At 40.1% G+C, this 15,258-nt stretch overlaps 1 protein-coding gene across 1 annotated transcript in view; it reads left to right on the top strand.

Moving 5' to 3' along the window:
• Window positions 1–15,258, top strand: part of PDE4D (phosphodiesterase 4D) — a 1,246,395-nt gene that overhangs the window by 18,856 nt on the left and 1,212,281 nt on the right. The window contains exon 2 of the mRNA XM_036308159.1: window positions 12,208–12,338. The gene's annotated coding sequence lies outside the window, so the exon portion shown is untranslated. The remainder of the gene's footprint in view (window positions 1–12,207; window positions 12,339–15,258) is intronic.

The raw sequence follows: 15,258 nt of genomic DNA, 5'->3' as shown, positions 1-15,258 counted from the left end.
GAGAGGAAGAGAGATAGAAACATCAATGATGAGAGAGAATCATTGATCGTCCGCCTCCCACATGCCTCACACCGGCCATCAAGCCTGTAGTCTGGGCATGTGCCCTGACAGGGAATCAAACCATAACCTCCTGGTTCATAAGTTGATGATCAGCCACTGAGCTATGCTGGCCTGGCTTATATTTTTTTCCCTATTCTCCTTTAAGAATCTTATCCACTCTTCTGGCTATAACTAAGTGTGCAACCCCCAAATCTCATACTGTTTTGTTCCTATGTTTTAAAATAAGATTGCAGGCAAATACTCCCACTCAAACTAGCAGATGGACTTAGCAGATAACACAGCAATATAATTAATTGAAATAATCTATAATAATAAAAGCATAGTGTGCTAATTAGACCGGGCATCCTTCCGGACATCCTTCCAGATGACCTTTCAGACGAAGACGGGGCTGCGAGAGCCGAGCCCCTTGCAGGAATTTCATGCATTGGGCCTCTAGTTAATTATAATCTCTGATGTTGATAACTTCTATTGGTGAATACCTTCAATATTTTCTACCTCCTTTTTTTAAGCTCAAAAAGCATACGAGTAATACATATTTGTAGTAGAGAAGAGTTAAGTAACAGGAACAGAAATCTTGGACCATCCCAAACTGACCAATGGGGATGTCTCTGTGCACATTCTTCCAAACTTTGTTTCAAACTATTTCATGACGAATTTATATTTATACAAATGGCATGTCTTCTGATTTATGAAAGTTATGATTTGTGCCAGATGAGCATTTACGTAGCTTCACTTAGGAAAATTATTTAAAGCTTAGTGAAATGAACAAGAAAGCAAGAGAAATGAGGTGTAAGTCAAATATATTGAGTATTTCTTCAGCTTAGCACACATTAAGGAAGTATATGGGATCATTTTCCACATTTTACTTTTAACTTTTACAGCTCTCTGCCCTCCAGAGCCATATCAGCATAATGGGTGGCGACTGGGAACCCATGCTTAGCACTGACTTGTGCCCTGTGCCATGTTGAGATTTTCAGCTGTCAGGATCAGAGGGCTCTCTTGTAAAGGCTCCATTTCCGAGATCTGCGGGAACATCCCTGGAGACAGGCAGCGCTGCTCCCAGGGGAAGGGGCAACAGTGCACTTGATACTTTCCTGGGTAACGCTGAACCTGAGAACTGTGCTGGAGCATAGAGCTCTTTTTGCCTCCTCTGTGCTATCAACAGCAGACCTATCTGTGAGGATAGCAGCCAGGCTGATGACTCAATTTCCAGGGTCACTTTCTACTCACAAGGAGGGATTTCTACCTGATAACCTGTCTCAGTTACCTAATGGCACATTATTTTACTTATAAACATAGGCTTATTTCTGATTACATTAGGCTATTTGTAAAACATAAAATTTAAGTTGATTGATTACTATAATGTCCTCTTATCCATATTCTGGATGAATCATAAGGTAAAGCAAGTAGCCTATCTTACCCTTTAAAACATTTGGCACATTTTCACAAATAAAAAATTTACACGGGGCCTGGATGGGTATTCAGTTGTTTGGAGCGCTGTCCCATACACCAAAAAGTTGGCAGGTTTGATTCCCAGGCAGGGCACATTCCTGGGTCGCGGGTTCAATCCCTGGTTGTGGCATGTGTGGGAGGCAATTGATTGATGTTTCTCTCTCACATCAATGTTTCTCTCTCTTCCTCTCACTCTACAAATCAATAAAAACACATGTCCTCAGGTGAGGATTCAAAAACAACAGCACACGTTTCCCTGGAGATGTTGATGTGTTCTCCTAGAAAGGTTGGTCCTCTATTCACTGAGAATCCTTAATTTAACAGGAAGCGCAGAGATCACAGTATAGGAGTGTGTGAGATGGAAAAGAGGAGGGAGAAAAAGGGAAAAATAGGTGAAAATTTCATTCAAAGGAAAGTTTTATCATTGGATTGAGAACTAAAGTCCACCAATAAAAAACAAATCATTTTAAAGGTTTTATAAACTTGGTGCATGTGTGTATTTTTATTTCTGAATAAAGCTCAAATAATTTCTCACAAAAGGGAGTGAATACAGACACCTTCCGGGACGTGTTGGACTTGGCAGCTGGTTGGAGCTTGGTCGTGGCAGGAAAGGACAGCTGCCTGTTGTGGCGCCTCGTGCCAGGCTGTTGGGCAGGGCATCTTCACTTCTCTCTGGGAAGACCCCACTGTGAGAGCAGGCTGGGAAAAACAGCATGAAGGCGCGGCTGCATCCTGTCGGACATCATCCTCGTCTGTGTTCCTCTAGCTGAGCTTCTCCAGGGGTTAGAATGTTTTGCTTTCATCGTCATCTGGATTGTTTACTAAGGGTAGAAATGTCCCAGCCTCACCCGGCGTGCGGATTCCGTCTCTGTGGGCTGCTGCTTGGGAATCTGTATAGTAGAGAAGCTCGCAGGGTAACTGTGATGTGTGGTCATGTTTAAGATCTGCTCGTATAAATTATGGTACACAGTAGGACAAGCTGACTGGAAGCACTGTAGAGAGAAAGTGTGTGGGTGCGTGTGTGCATGCGTGTGTGTGGTTCAGCAGCTGTGAGATGAAATCAGGCTACTGGAATTTGCCAAGAAGCAGCAGGGGAGACACATTAGCCAGGTGCCAAGGATGTGGCCTTAGGCCTTACCAGAAACTCCCTCCTCTAGGGTGTGAGCTTCTGGAAAACACGGACTGGTTCTGATTAAATCCTACATTCCCCAGAAAAGGCCACCACAATGTTTTCTTTTAAAGTTTTGTTTACTGGCCCTGGCCGGGTAGCTCAGTTGGTTAGAACGTCATCCAGATACACCAAGGTTGCCGGTTCAATCCCTGGTCAGGGCCCATACCAAAAGAAACCAATGAATGCATAAATAAGTGGAACAACAAATCGATGCAAATTAAAACAAATTTTGTTTACTATCCAGCTTTGATTTTCTCCCTCATGCAGGAATTCTAGTATCCAACTTTCTTTAGTGTGTTTGCAGATGTCTAACAGTTCTCTGATTTCTTAGGTCTCCCTTTTATTTTCTATTCCTTTTATTAAGATGACAATTTACAATTTAACAGTTTGCACCTCCTTTGCAGATAAACAATAGAAGCTGAAACTACATATGATGCTTTCTATCATAGCCCCATGTTGTACATGATGAGAATGAAGTTTTATTTACTTCTCGAGTGTACCCCGCATAAACACTCTCTCATAAGGGGGAAACAGAGTCTGGTGGGAAAGAAAAATGCTGGATGCCAATAGATGACCATTATGTATGGAACTCTGGGCTCAGTGTCACTGAGGGATGTTTATGAAGGAAGCCGCTACCTGCAGTGTGGTGTACTTGGGATCACTTTATATCCCAGTTCACAGGTGGCCTTGCTTTCACCAGTTGAGCTGGTGTCCCATTTGGTTAGGGTTTCTTTTCTACTCAATAAATGGTTATGCGGTCGCTGTGAGTATAGGAGAGAGGGAGAGAGAGAGAGATGTTTTCGGGCATCACTGAATAGCACTCATTTCAGTCTGTAATTTAACCCATTCCAGACCCACCCCTAACATTTGTGGGCCCAAGACAAGAGGCCTCCCAGTCTTACCACTCTCTTCCTGTCCTGGATCCACCATGCAGCTGGAGGAGCCTTGTAGGAATGTGTGCTGACAAGCCAATATGCTCATTCAAACTTTATTCACACCCACCGTCCAACAGCTGTCCCTGGTCACCCCTCAGTTCTAAGGGTGTGCACATGGGCCATGAAGTGGCCTGCTTTTGGGAGTGTAAAGACTCACACAGTCCTTGGAGGTTGGCTTTGGGCCATTTGGGGCAGGGAATTACATAGTCATGGGTATTTGGGGAATGGTCCCAGGTAGGTATGTCCCCCACCTTGCAGACTCCTAGCCCCATGGGGAGGCATGGTTAGAGGAGGATGGGAGAGAAGTGCTCTGAAAGCAGGCTCACTATGCATTTCTGAAGTATTTGGGATAAGAACATTTAGACAGAATAACACTTGGTCACCTGACTGAGGTTCAGGGATATTCTTCATATGGCCTGATAGAAATGCCCTGGCCTACCCTCAGGCTGGCTTGTCCTTACATGCCATAGATTTATGATAACAGCTTCATTTTTCAGTTGAAACAAAAACTGGAACTATATAGCTTAATGTTTCCAAAGTCAACCAAAGGGAAGGCACCTCTCCCCAGTATGTTTCATGAATGGAAATTTGGTGAATGTTTTCTTTGCTTATTGATATGTTCTGCCAGGTGTGTAGATGCGAAGATAGGAAAACTGTTTGCTCAGCCATTCCCACTGTGGTTTTGTTTATCCAAGGATCAGTCAAATGGAGAGACTTTTCTTTCTTGTGTGATTACAGAATCAAATCTTTTACAATTTCAGATATTTCTTCTGCATCTATTTGTGGAACTTCTTGAGTAATTAATTATTAAAGTCAAGGAACACTTTCTCTGTTTTCTCCTTATCTCATTAGGACTGAACTAGCCCACAGGGCATCATTTTCCTAGACTAGGAGCTCTTTCCTTTTGGTGGACTGTTGGAGACCCTGTACAATAGGGTGATTGTATATAGCACAGAGATTGCGCACCACACAGTCCTGGAGGTAGATTTCATAAAGGGTATAAATGGGGTTGTGAGAGTGCCAGCCCTGCTCTTGCATGTTTCAGTCAGGAATTTCTCCCAACAGGCCCAGTTTTTCTCTTCTTTCATAACATAGAGAAGATGAGTATTTGAAGAGAGGGGGTAAAAAAAAATCATGTTATTTTCTACACTTTTCTGCATTTTTTTTTAAGGCACTTATTTTTCTAATAGTAATATAGATATGATAAAATAGAAGCTACTAAGGATATTCAGAAGGCATTTTTGTATAATCAATCATTTTGGCCAAAAATTACATCAAAATATGTTTTTTTCAAACTCCTGCTCTACCCTGATGGTTATATCAATGAACTTTCATGGGGTCTAAACAGCTATGGCTTTTACATATAGCAGATGGTTTAGTACGTGATTTCCCTGGAATTAATAGTGTAAACTATGCTTCAAATAACCTTATGTTATTGCCATTTGTAACCAGTAAAACTTGTACCAAGTCACACTGCTTTGGGTAGTTAATTGTCCAGTAGAAAGATGTTCTTTGTATTCAAGCTTTAAAGAAGCCTTTATTTGATCATAAGTAGGAACTCAACTGAGCAGGAATTATTATTCAGATTTTTCTTGCTACCCTTTGGTTTTCAGTGGTGGTAGAATGAGGAGGGGCACATTTGGATTGGGGAGTCAGCATCAGATGGTCTGGCGAGCAGTGTATGTGCTTACTCATTATCTTTGTGTGGTGCTCATTACCACTTCTCTTCTTTGATTATTTGGAAGTTTCTATTCTTAATAATTTAATTTAACCCTATCAACTCCAGCCTCCCATGGCAGCCTGGAAACCAGGCTTGATAAAAATCCAGATATATTTTAATTCTCTTTTATCAAACCTAAGAGAGAACTTCTTAGAGGCTATGCTGATTTGTGTGTCTTGAAAAAATAGCCATTGTGGGAACCTTGAAGTATAACAAAGCCCAGGGAGGAGTGGGTTTCATTCCAAAATGTTGCAAATAGATAGAATTTCACTAAGCAAACCTAACGTACACTCTTAACTATTTCCCCAAATACTAGAAGAGGGGTAATTTGAAAATAGAAACTATCCAATAGGAATGGATGGCTATAGCCATTCTCACAAGTGCTAAGCAGAGGCTCTGACACACATTTGGTACTTAGCAAAGTATAACAGAAGGAATGAATGGATCTGATCTTGTTCTGAGACATTCTGAAGCAGAGAACACCTGGCATGAATGTTCACATCGACCACCCAAATTGAACACTGTTGTGTTGTGTGCTCTACCACATATACACATGCTGTTTGATTTGGTCTTTGCTGAAACAAATCCCCATTTTACTGATGACACTGAGGCTCAAAGAAGAGTTGAACAACTTCCTCATGGTGACTAAATATTAAGCCTGGATTTTAAATGTGTGCCTTTTATCTCTAAGTCAGGGGTTTTTAGATTCCAAGGATTACCTGCATTTTTGAGGTCACAGGCCAGAGCAATGTAAAAGCAGCCAGAAAGACCGGAAGTGGAACCACTGTTCACCCTTAAATAGGGAAGACTAAAGCTAACGCTTGAAGACCTTGATATATTAATAAAATCATAACTTAAAAGACAGACACACATATAACTTAAAAAAAAAAATCTTTCAAAGGCCCAAGTTCTGTGCATTGGAAAAAGGAGGGAACAGAAAAGAAGGAAATGTCTCTAATTTCTTCCAAGCTATTTCTTTTGCTCTTCAATCCAAGTCTTCTGTCTCTTACTTAAAATTTTAGGGAAAGCTGTGACAGATGAGACTTTTGGAAGAGTTTTATAAATCAGGAGGGAAAAGGCCTTGTAACTCGTTCATTTGCATCCTTATGTTGCTTTGTAATGTTATTAAGGCTTTTAAAAATTTTAAATAGATTCTGTCTTTTCAACTGAATTGCAAACCTGTTAGGACAAGTTTCTTCTCTCTCTTATCTCTTCTTTGTCCCCTATCCAGCTGAAGAGGCTTTTCAGCAGGACAGGCAGTTGCCTGCATGATGCACTTCAGTGCCCCCACTGGCCTGATGCCATGTTTGTAATATGTACACATTCCATTGGAGTCATTCCTACAGATTAAGCAGCGATGTGTTCTCCAGGCCCTGATTATCATGCTAATTAACTTGAGCAATGACTCATTCAACGGGTAATACTCACTAGCCTATTGGTTCATGGTAGGTAGTTTATTCTATTAGTTAGTTGACTACCACCAGATAAAACCCGGGAAATATGAGAAAAAATTGTTTGGTGGTAGAAAGAGGGAAATAGAGGTAGAGAACACTTTCTTGGAAAAGTGGTTCTTCTTGTGTTCCCATGGAAACACCTCAGGCCTGCCAGGGCGAGGTGTTATCAGAAGGGAGAACAAGAGGGAAGGTTCATCATTAAATTTAGCTGCTGGCCTTATGCCTTGGCTCATGATACTCTGCAGACTGAGAGTAAGGAAGGAGAAACTGAGACAAAAGCTTTGCTCTCTGCTTGGTCACTACTTAACAGCTCACAACGCTTCTCTTTGTGCTAACTTGTTCTTTGGTAGTCTGTATGTTGTGTCTAGGATTTTCTTGCTGAAGGAAATGTATCCTCTTGTGCGGTGAAGTCCATGGTTTTCAAATCAAAATCATTTGACCTCCTGAGTTGAAGTATTTTTAGCACTTAGGTTGTACTATGCAGTACAACCAATTCTACCCAGTCTGGCTGGTTGGAGTATGAGATACAGCTATTTAGATTTTCTGGCTAACCCAGATTAAGGCAGACATATATTAACAGTAGTAACATGCTTTGACCTTGGCCCAAATGGACTATTTCCTCAGGTCCTTTGCTTTAATTTAGGGCCCTACTCTGGCCCTTCTCCAGCTGTACCTTGTCCCATGAGGAGAAGTTTTTGTAGGGCCAAAGGGACATTGTCCTTTCAAAGCACCCTCACCCTCACCTTCACCCTCACTCCTAATCTACTCAGCAGCTTAGTATACCCTGTCGAAGTAATCCAAAAATTACTTCCAGAACCTCTATGGGTCTCTCTTAGGGTCAAATCTTTCAAGGGTGAATTGCACTACATGTGTGTGAACACTCCTAGGACCAGAGTGTGGGGCTCGGTGAGAATTTTGGATGTGTGGGCTGAAGTGTCCTCATGCGTATGTGCAAGGCTTCTCACACTGTAGAATAGAACTGAAGCTGGGAAAGAGAGAGGAGTGGGGTTTTTGGCTGGGGGTCTTTGGCTCCACAGATTTTAAGAATAGGCTGGGATTTGTAGTGGGAAACCACTTACAACAGTCAGTTCATCTTGACTGTGAAGCGCACTACTTTGAGAAACTAGGCTTTCATTGACCACTAACGTCCTTGCATGCCTTCCTGGTCTGCATGTGGAGTAACAGGCGTGAATGCACTGTGGCTATTAATGACGTACGAACCAGGAATGACTGTTCTCTAGAGACATTCCTAGGGAGCTGCTACTGCTGGTGGAGGTGATCATGGTTATTTCATGAACAATGACATTTACTATTTTCTTGTAAATCTGATTCTTTCCTTGAATACTAAACTGTAAGGGTGTGTGTGTGTATTCCTAAGTTGTTGAGCTCTGGCTGCTTAAATTTTTACTGTAGTTTGTATTTGCAGCTTGTTTGGAATCTTAAACTTATGTTGGCATATTTTATTCTTTTGTCCTCTCTCCTTTTTAATGTATGGCCTTTACACTCCAGAAGATGATTTATGTCACTTTAAAATATAGCCTTTCTTTCTCTGTCCTCCCTTCTTCTCTCCCTCTGAGTTATATTTATGCTACTGTCTCCCAGGCCCTGTGCTAGAACTTCTCTTGTGCTTATTTTTAAATGATAATGTATGACTTTAAAAAATGTCATCATCTAGTGTTTAGCAAATCCATAGTGGAAAATAACTTTGCTCCTTTATAAATATTTATAGTGATTTACTAGTAAAGTTATCATTTCAACATCCAATTCTTTTGCTTTGTTTTCTTTCTGGAGAGAAACAAATAACTGTAGGTATTTGTTACTATAGAAAAAAATGCAGATAACATTTTTCAAATTTTATGCTTTGTAATTAGAGTTGCATACTCTCATTTAGACCTCTTCTTTAGTTCACTTAACTGTACATACCTTTGTTGAATCTCCTCTGTTCTCCTAAATACTTTGCTCTGCTCCCCACTCATACTTCCCCATGTCTCTAGATTTTTGCCATTCTCAGCTCATTATTCTCTCTTTCGTCCTCTCTCTGCCCTTCCATTCCACTGCTCTTGTGGCGCACCCATCTCTGCCTGCTTCTTTCTTGTTTATACTCTCTCTGCATGCATGTGTTCTTGTCTTTTTTTTTTTTGGATTTTTTTTAAATATATTTTTTATTGATTAAGATATTACATATGTGTCCTTGTCCCCAGGTTACCCTCTACCCCCCCACACCCCCGCTCATGCCCTCACCCCCCCGTTGTCCATGTCCATTGATTAGGCCTATATGCTTGCATATAAGTCCTTTGGTTGATCTTTCCCCCTTACCCCCACCCTCCCCTACCTTCCCTCCAAGTCCCGACAGTCCAATCAATGCCTCTCCGTCTCTGGATCAGTCCTTGTTCATCAGTTTATGTTGTTCATTATATTCCACAAATGAGTGAGATCATGTGGTATTTATCCGCTCTCCAGTTCCATCCATGCTGTGGCAAATGGTAAGAGTTCCTTTTTCTTCTTCCTCTTCTTTCAGCATTTCATATAATGCTGGTTTGGTGGTGATGAACTCCTTTAGCTTTTTCTTATCCGTGAAGCTCTTTATCTGACCTTCTATTCTGAATGATAGCTTTGCTGGATAAAGTAATCTTGGTTGCAGGTTCTTGCTATTCATCACTTTGAATATTTCTTGCCACTCTCTTCTGGCCTGCATGGTTTCTGTTGAGAAATCAGCTGACAGTCGTATGGGTACTCCCTTGTAGGTAACTGTGTTTCTTTCTCTTGCTGCCTTTAAGATTCTCTCTTTGTCTTTTGCTCTTGGCATTTTAATTATGATGTGTCTTGGTGTGGTCCTCTTTGGATTCCTTTTGTTTGGGGTTCTCTGCGCTTCCTGGACTTGTAAGTCCATTTCTTTCACCAGGTAGGGGAAGTTTTCTGTCATTATTTCTTCAAAAAGGTTTTCAATATCTTGCCCTCTCTCTCCTTCTGGTACCCCTATAATTCTGATGTTGGTACGCTTGAAGTTGTCCCAGAGGTTCCTTACACTATCTTCATATTTTTGGAATCTCTTTTCTTTTTTCTTTTTTGGTTGGGTATTTTTTGTTTCTTTGTATTTCAAATCTTTGACTTGATTCTTGGGATCCTCTTGTCTGCTGCTGGATCTCTGTAAATTATTCTTTATTTCAGTCAGTGTATGCTTAATTTCTAGTTGGTCCTTTTTCATGTCCTCCATGGTCTCACTATACTTATTGAGGGATTCATTAAATTTATCGGCGGTTTCCATAAAATACTTGAAAAACCTTATAAACGTGGCCTTGAACTCTATATCCAGTCGTTTGCTTTCCTCCATTTCTGCCATTTGTGACCTGTTTCTTTGTCTCCGCATTTTGGCAGCTTCCCTGTATTGATAGAGTGGCCCTGCGCGCCAGGTGTCCTGTAGGGCCCAGTAGCTCAGCCTCCCCAGTTACCTGGGGTGGACACTCTTGGTGCACTCTTGGTGCCTTGGTTGTTGTAGGATCACTGGGAGGAATTGACCTCCAGGCCAATTGGCTGTGAGAATCAGCTGTGTCTGAAGTGGGAGAACTTCTGTGCTGAAGACACCCTTCTGGGGCAAGACTTGCTTCAGTGGGGCTTTGGTGCTCACTGAGTCTGCTCCCTGAGTGTGTCCCTTATGGATCTGAGGAGTTGCAATCTGGATGGTCCCCCTCTGACCACTGGGTACAGTGGCTCCTGGATCTAAGGAGGTGCTAATTCAGCCTCTGCCTGAGGCCACACAGCAGGAGCCACGAAGAGGCTCAGCTGTGAAGCAATGCAAGCCGCTGCGGGGCCTTGGGCCTTCTCTTGGAAGTTCTGGGTCTGCCTGGCTCGGCTGCAGTTAGGTATATTCACATGCAAAAGCCTCTGCTGCAGCCTGGGTGGGGCGGGGTCTCAGGGAATCAAAGGGCGGATCAAGGAGCTATGGCTGATTCTCCGCCCGGAGTCGCGGGTCTCAGTGACCCGCTAATTGCTGCAAGCATCCCTCAGAGGTGCTTCAAGTTCGCCCGCTGCCGGACAGACCAGCTTCTCCCCGTATGAGTCCTGGGTCCCCAGAGATTCCCTGGAACCGGAGTTCAGAGCAGTTGGGAGCTTGTGATTCAAAAAGACAGCCACGTCCTCAGGTGCCACCCCCTTTACTCACGCGCACGTGCGAGCCGGCCGTACCTCTGCACTTGTACCTCTGCACTTCACCTCTGCAGCTCCTCTGGCTCTCAGCGTGCTTTTGTTTCCTTCTAGTTGTAGAATTTACACTCAGCCAGCCTTCCTGTTGTTCTGGATGATGTTTGCTCTGTCCTTTGCGGTAATTTTCAATTGTTGTGTGAGGCGGCAATTTCCCGGTGTTTACCTATGCCGCCATCTTAGTTTCTCCGTGTTCTTGTCTTTGCCTAAGTTTATATCCACCAGGAGAAGGGCCCACCATCTTTTAATATAACAAATGGCATCCAGGTGTGAGTTCCCAAGTCATAGATCTAGAGAGTCATTTGGTTTCAGGGTTGTCAGAACCATTGTCAGAATCTAGCGGGGCCCTCCTCATTTTGTGCCTGAGAAGTCAGGTCCAGTGAAGTCTAAAACTGACCCAAGGCTACCCAAAAATCAGGTTCCATATATCTTATTTCCCAGTCCAATCCTTTTTTTAAAAATAGCTTCTGAATTAATTCAAGTAAAAACAAACAAGCCACCATAAGGCATAGACTTATTTATGTGTACTCCTATGGTGCCAAGGAAGGAAAAGAAAGCAGAGGGTGGGGAGCATGAACACAAAAGGACATATGAGATGCTCTGATAAGTTATTTCCTCAAAAGATCACTAAAAGATAGCTTAGAAATTGCTAGTAGGAGCTATAGACGAATAAGTTCAGGCAAGTGACCGTGGAGAAGAATGTATTTAAGTTACAGGGCAGCAGAAGTACATTTGTCAACGTGCAGAGATAGAGGCACTACAGACCTTACACTTGGAAAAAAAGGAGTTGGTCCCTTTCCTTGATTTTTCTCATTATGAGAGAAAATGTACAACAAACCTATTTTAATGCATCAATTAATATCAGTACGTACACTGTAATTTACTTGGATTAATATAAATTTAAAAATCTTCAGGTTAAACCAGCTGTAATCACATTCTCAAAGATCTCCATTTTATCATTATTTACAGCTAACAAGACATTTATGATCTCTTTTTGGTTGTCTCTGGTGGAACATTGTTGGCAAAGCTTTCCTGACTTAAAATTCTCATGTGCATGGAAATCTAGTTAGGAAAATGAGTAAGCCAATAATATCTCCTAAGAGTATAATCTCTCCTTTGTGACATAAATTAGATATCCATTCACATCTATGGAATAATTCCCAGTTTTGCAATTAAGTAATCTGATATGCACAAGCAAACATGCCGATCTCTTTTTAGTCTAGGAGAATTCAGTCAACTTTCTACTTGAACAAAGAAGCTATACTTTCAAGTACATGCATCATTTTCTCAAAATTGGATTATAAGGAGCTGATCTGAGCTGCAATCAGACGGATAATTAAACAGCAAAGGTAAGAGGCTTCTGACTACATGTTTACAGTGTCAATTGAAAAATTAAATTGCGATTTTTAATCCTACGGCTAATTTGACCAATGCACATGTATAATGATGAGACATTCCCTTGCTTCACATTTTAATCTTAAAGTTGCTGTGCATTTGAAACAAGCTTTCTCAAAGAGAATAGACAAGGTTTGGAGAAATTTGACCTCATTTTATGTTTTATTGGAATGTGTGTATTTGAATGAGGAAATGAAGATGCTACTTTAAAAGTTTTTAAATTTTGTTGTTTCCTCTTTTACCTGTGATGCTTTATTTTATTAGGTCTGTTTAACAATCTGGAATATTTCCTGGAGTGATTTTTAAAATGCTAGGAAATTTTATCTCTTTTTCAATGTAGCTGCTGTTTCAGAAATATCATATATTTTTTGTGGTTTTCTTAAAACTTGTTTATGACAGTTATTACTTTTTACTTGATTTTATAGTAATTTGGTATGTAAATATGTCTTCCATAGCAAGTTATAAGTTCTTTGAAGGCAGGGTCCATATATTCTTCTTTACTCAAGGCCTTTCTTTTGGTTGGTGAAATGTTTGTGGACTCAGTGAATGAAGATGCATATATTGATATTGCTTTGAACAAGAATGAAAATCTGAACTTGTGTGATTTTTTTCAGTGTGATTGGAAAAGTAATTCAATATGATTGATTACATTGAAAATGAGTGGGAAATGAGATGACACTCAGGTTAGTTGAAGAGGATCTGGATTTTGCTCTTGGTTCTTTGAACAAGGAACCGTTCAGTGTTTTCTCAGATATGTAAATCCTTAGGGCTGAATATTCTTCAATTTAGAACATCCAAGTCCTGAGGCATTTCCTTTTTTTATTTCTTATTTAACTTTTTTATTAAAACTTTCCAAGAGGAGGAATAAGAAATATGTTTGTGTTTTTGCTGTTAATTAAAACTTATCATGAAACTATTCAAACTATTTCTTTGGGCTAATGAGAAAAACTATTGGATACTTTCCTGAACTTTTGAGAGTTGTAAGAAGCTTTCTTTATTATTGTCATTACATAATTAATAATAATACTTTCAATTTCATTTCACTTTTATGTAGCATTAATTTTGCAACGAGCCTAGCAAGATATCACCCACGTATCCTGGTCAGTAAATATGCTGTCCCAGGCATGTTGCAGAATATTACTGAACTAACCGTGCAGTCAGCCAGGTTCCCTCTTTCGGCTTTGTAGAGAGTCCAGCAGCAGGTCCTACTGGATTAGGAATAAAAGGAAACTCTTCTTTGGCTTTTCCAAATCTCTTCTCATTGGGAAGAATAGGATGGATCCAATATCCTTAATATCAACAGACTGTTGCTCAAATTCATCCTTTAATCCTTCTGTGGGTGGGGAAATAAAGACATCTATTATGATTTCCCTAAAGCTGATAATTTTGGGGAGAGCTGGGATGATTAAGTATAGAACTTAAGTCTCTCCTATTATTATATTGTGAACTTACTTGGGGCAAACTTGGGTTGTCCTAGAGGTAGCAAAAAGACCAATAAGAGATGGTCAAAGGCTGTAGCAGAATTATGAAGCTTGTCCACCTCAGGGTGTTTGGAGAGCTTGGTGATCTACTGGACTGTGGAGTGTCAGGTCATTCATTTATTTTACAAACATGCATTACATGCTTACTAAATGCAAAGCACTATCTTCAATACTTTGATCCCCATTTTTAAACTCATCTTCTATGTTGGGCAACTTGTTTTTATGATTTTTGCTGTTACTTTTTCATTTATAGGTAGGAGATAGTAATGGTAATCTCACAGAAACTTCAGGGTGATTAGAAGGTGAGCATCTCATTCCAATAAATCCATATAAGAACATAAGAGCTTTTATATATTTGTAGTCAAATCAATGGCCAGTCTTATTTCCTCCAGGTAAAGATATATATCACCCTTTATGGCCAATTATCTTTACTCAGTTCAATTTGACCAGGTCAATAAACATGTATTTACATCATAATTTTGAATTGTTAGAGATATAGAAAACATAATAGTTCTCCTAATTTACATTTGGTAAAATTGAGGTTGTGATTTTCCCAAATTTATGCTGATATAAGATAAATTATAGATATAGGCTTTTCAGTCCCTAATGTTGTGTTCTCATTTAATTGTTCTACAAAAAAATGCATATTACAGTTGTATTTTTTATTATTCACTGATGTTCCCCATTCCCCCTCCCCCCCACATTAAAGTTCTATTTTTAAATGGCTCACTCAGTCTTCTTGTCCTCTTTTCCTCCAAGTGAACTAAATAACCCTCATTCTTCATTTGTTGTGAATTCAATTTGTCCAAAATAGGCTGGAGATAGGTTAATTAAATAATTATATATGGTGATTGACATGGGGTTAGAATTTATATCAAGTTGGGGCAAAACACTTTTCAAATAATTAGAAAATGATAAAATGCACTTAATACTGACATTATCATAGGAACATGGATCGCAACTTTAGAATCCTTTTGATGTGCATGAGACTGAATCTCCACTGATCAAATTCTAATAGTTGTTTTTTAAAAATAAGTCTCTAAACCAGCTTGTATATATATTATTTGTCGCCTTTTTCACAAAAGGTGACTTAATAAATAGAAAGTCATGTGAACTGGTGATTAATTCCAGCTAAACAGGAATTTAGTTTGTTCTGAACAGGGAGAATAATGGTTTCTTAATTTTTAGTTTCATTCCTGGGGGATTTGCTTCTTTCTAAACACCCTCTGAAGCCTTTTCTCTTGACATCTCATATGTCTTTGCACTTAACTCTGCCTCTTTTTTTTTTGAAGCCAGAACATCTTAACCTTTCTTTAATTTTAACATTTGTCATATTTAAACATATACAGAGTACTTCACAATAATTAACATGTTGAAGAAATATTCAGTGAAG

This window comes from Myotis myotis, unplaced genomic scaffold (assembly GCF_014108235.1).
Source record: "Myotis myotis isolate mMyoMyo1 unplaced genomic scaffold, mMyoMyo1.p scaffold_m19_p_5, whole genome shotgun sequence".
In the NCBI taxonomy this organism is placed as follows: domain Eukaryota; kingdom Metazoa; phylum Chordata; class Mammalia; order Chiroptera; family Vespertilionidae; genus Myotis; species Myotis myotis.
The sequence above is the reverse complement of the archived record's forward strand: the minus strand, read 5'-3'. Positions and strand labels throughout refer to the sequence as shown.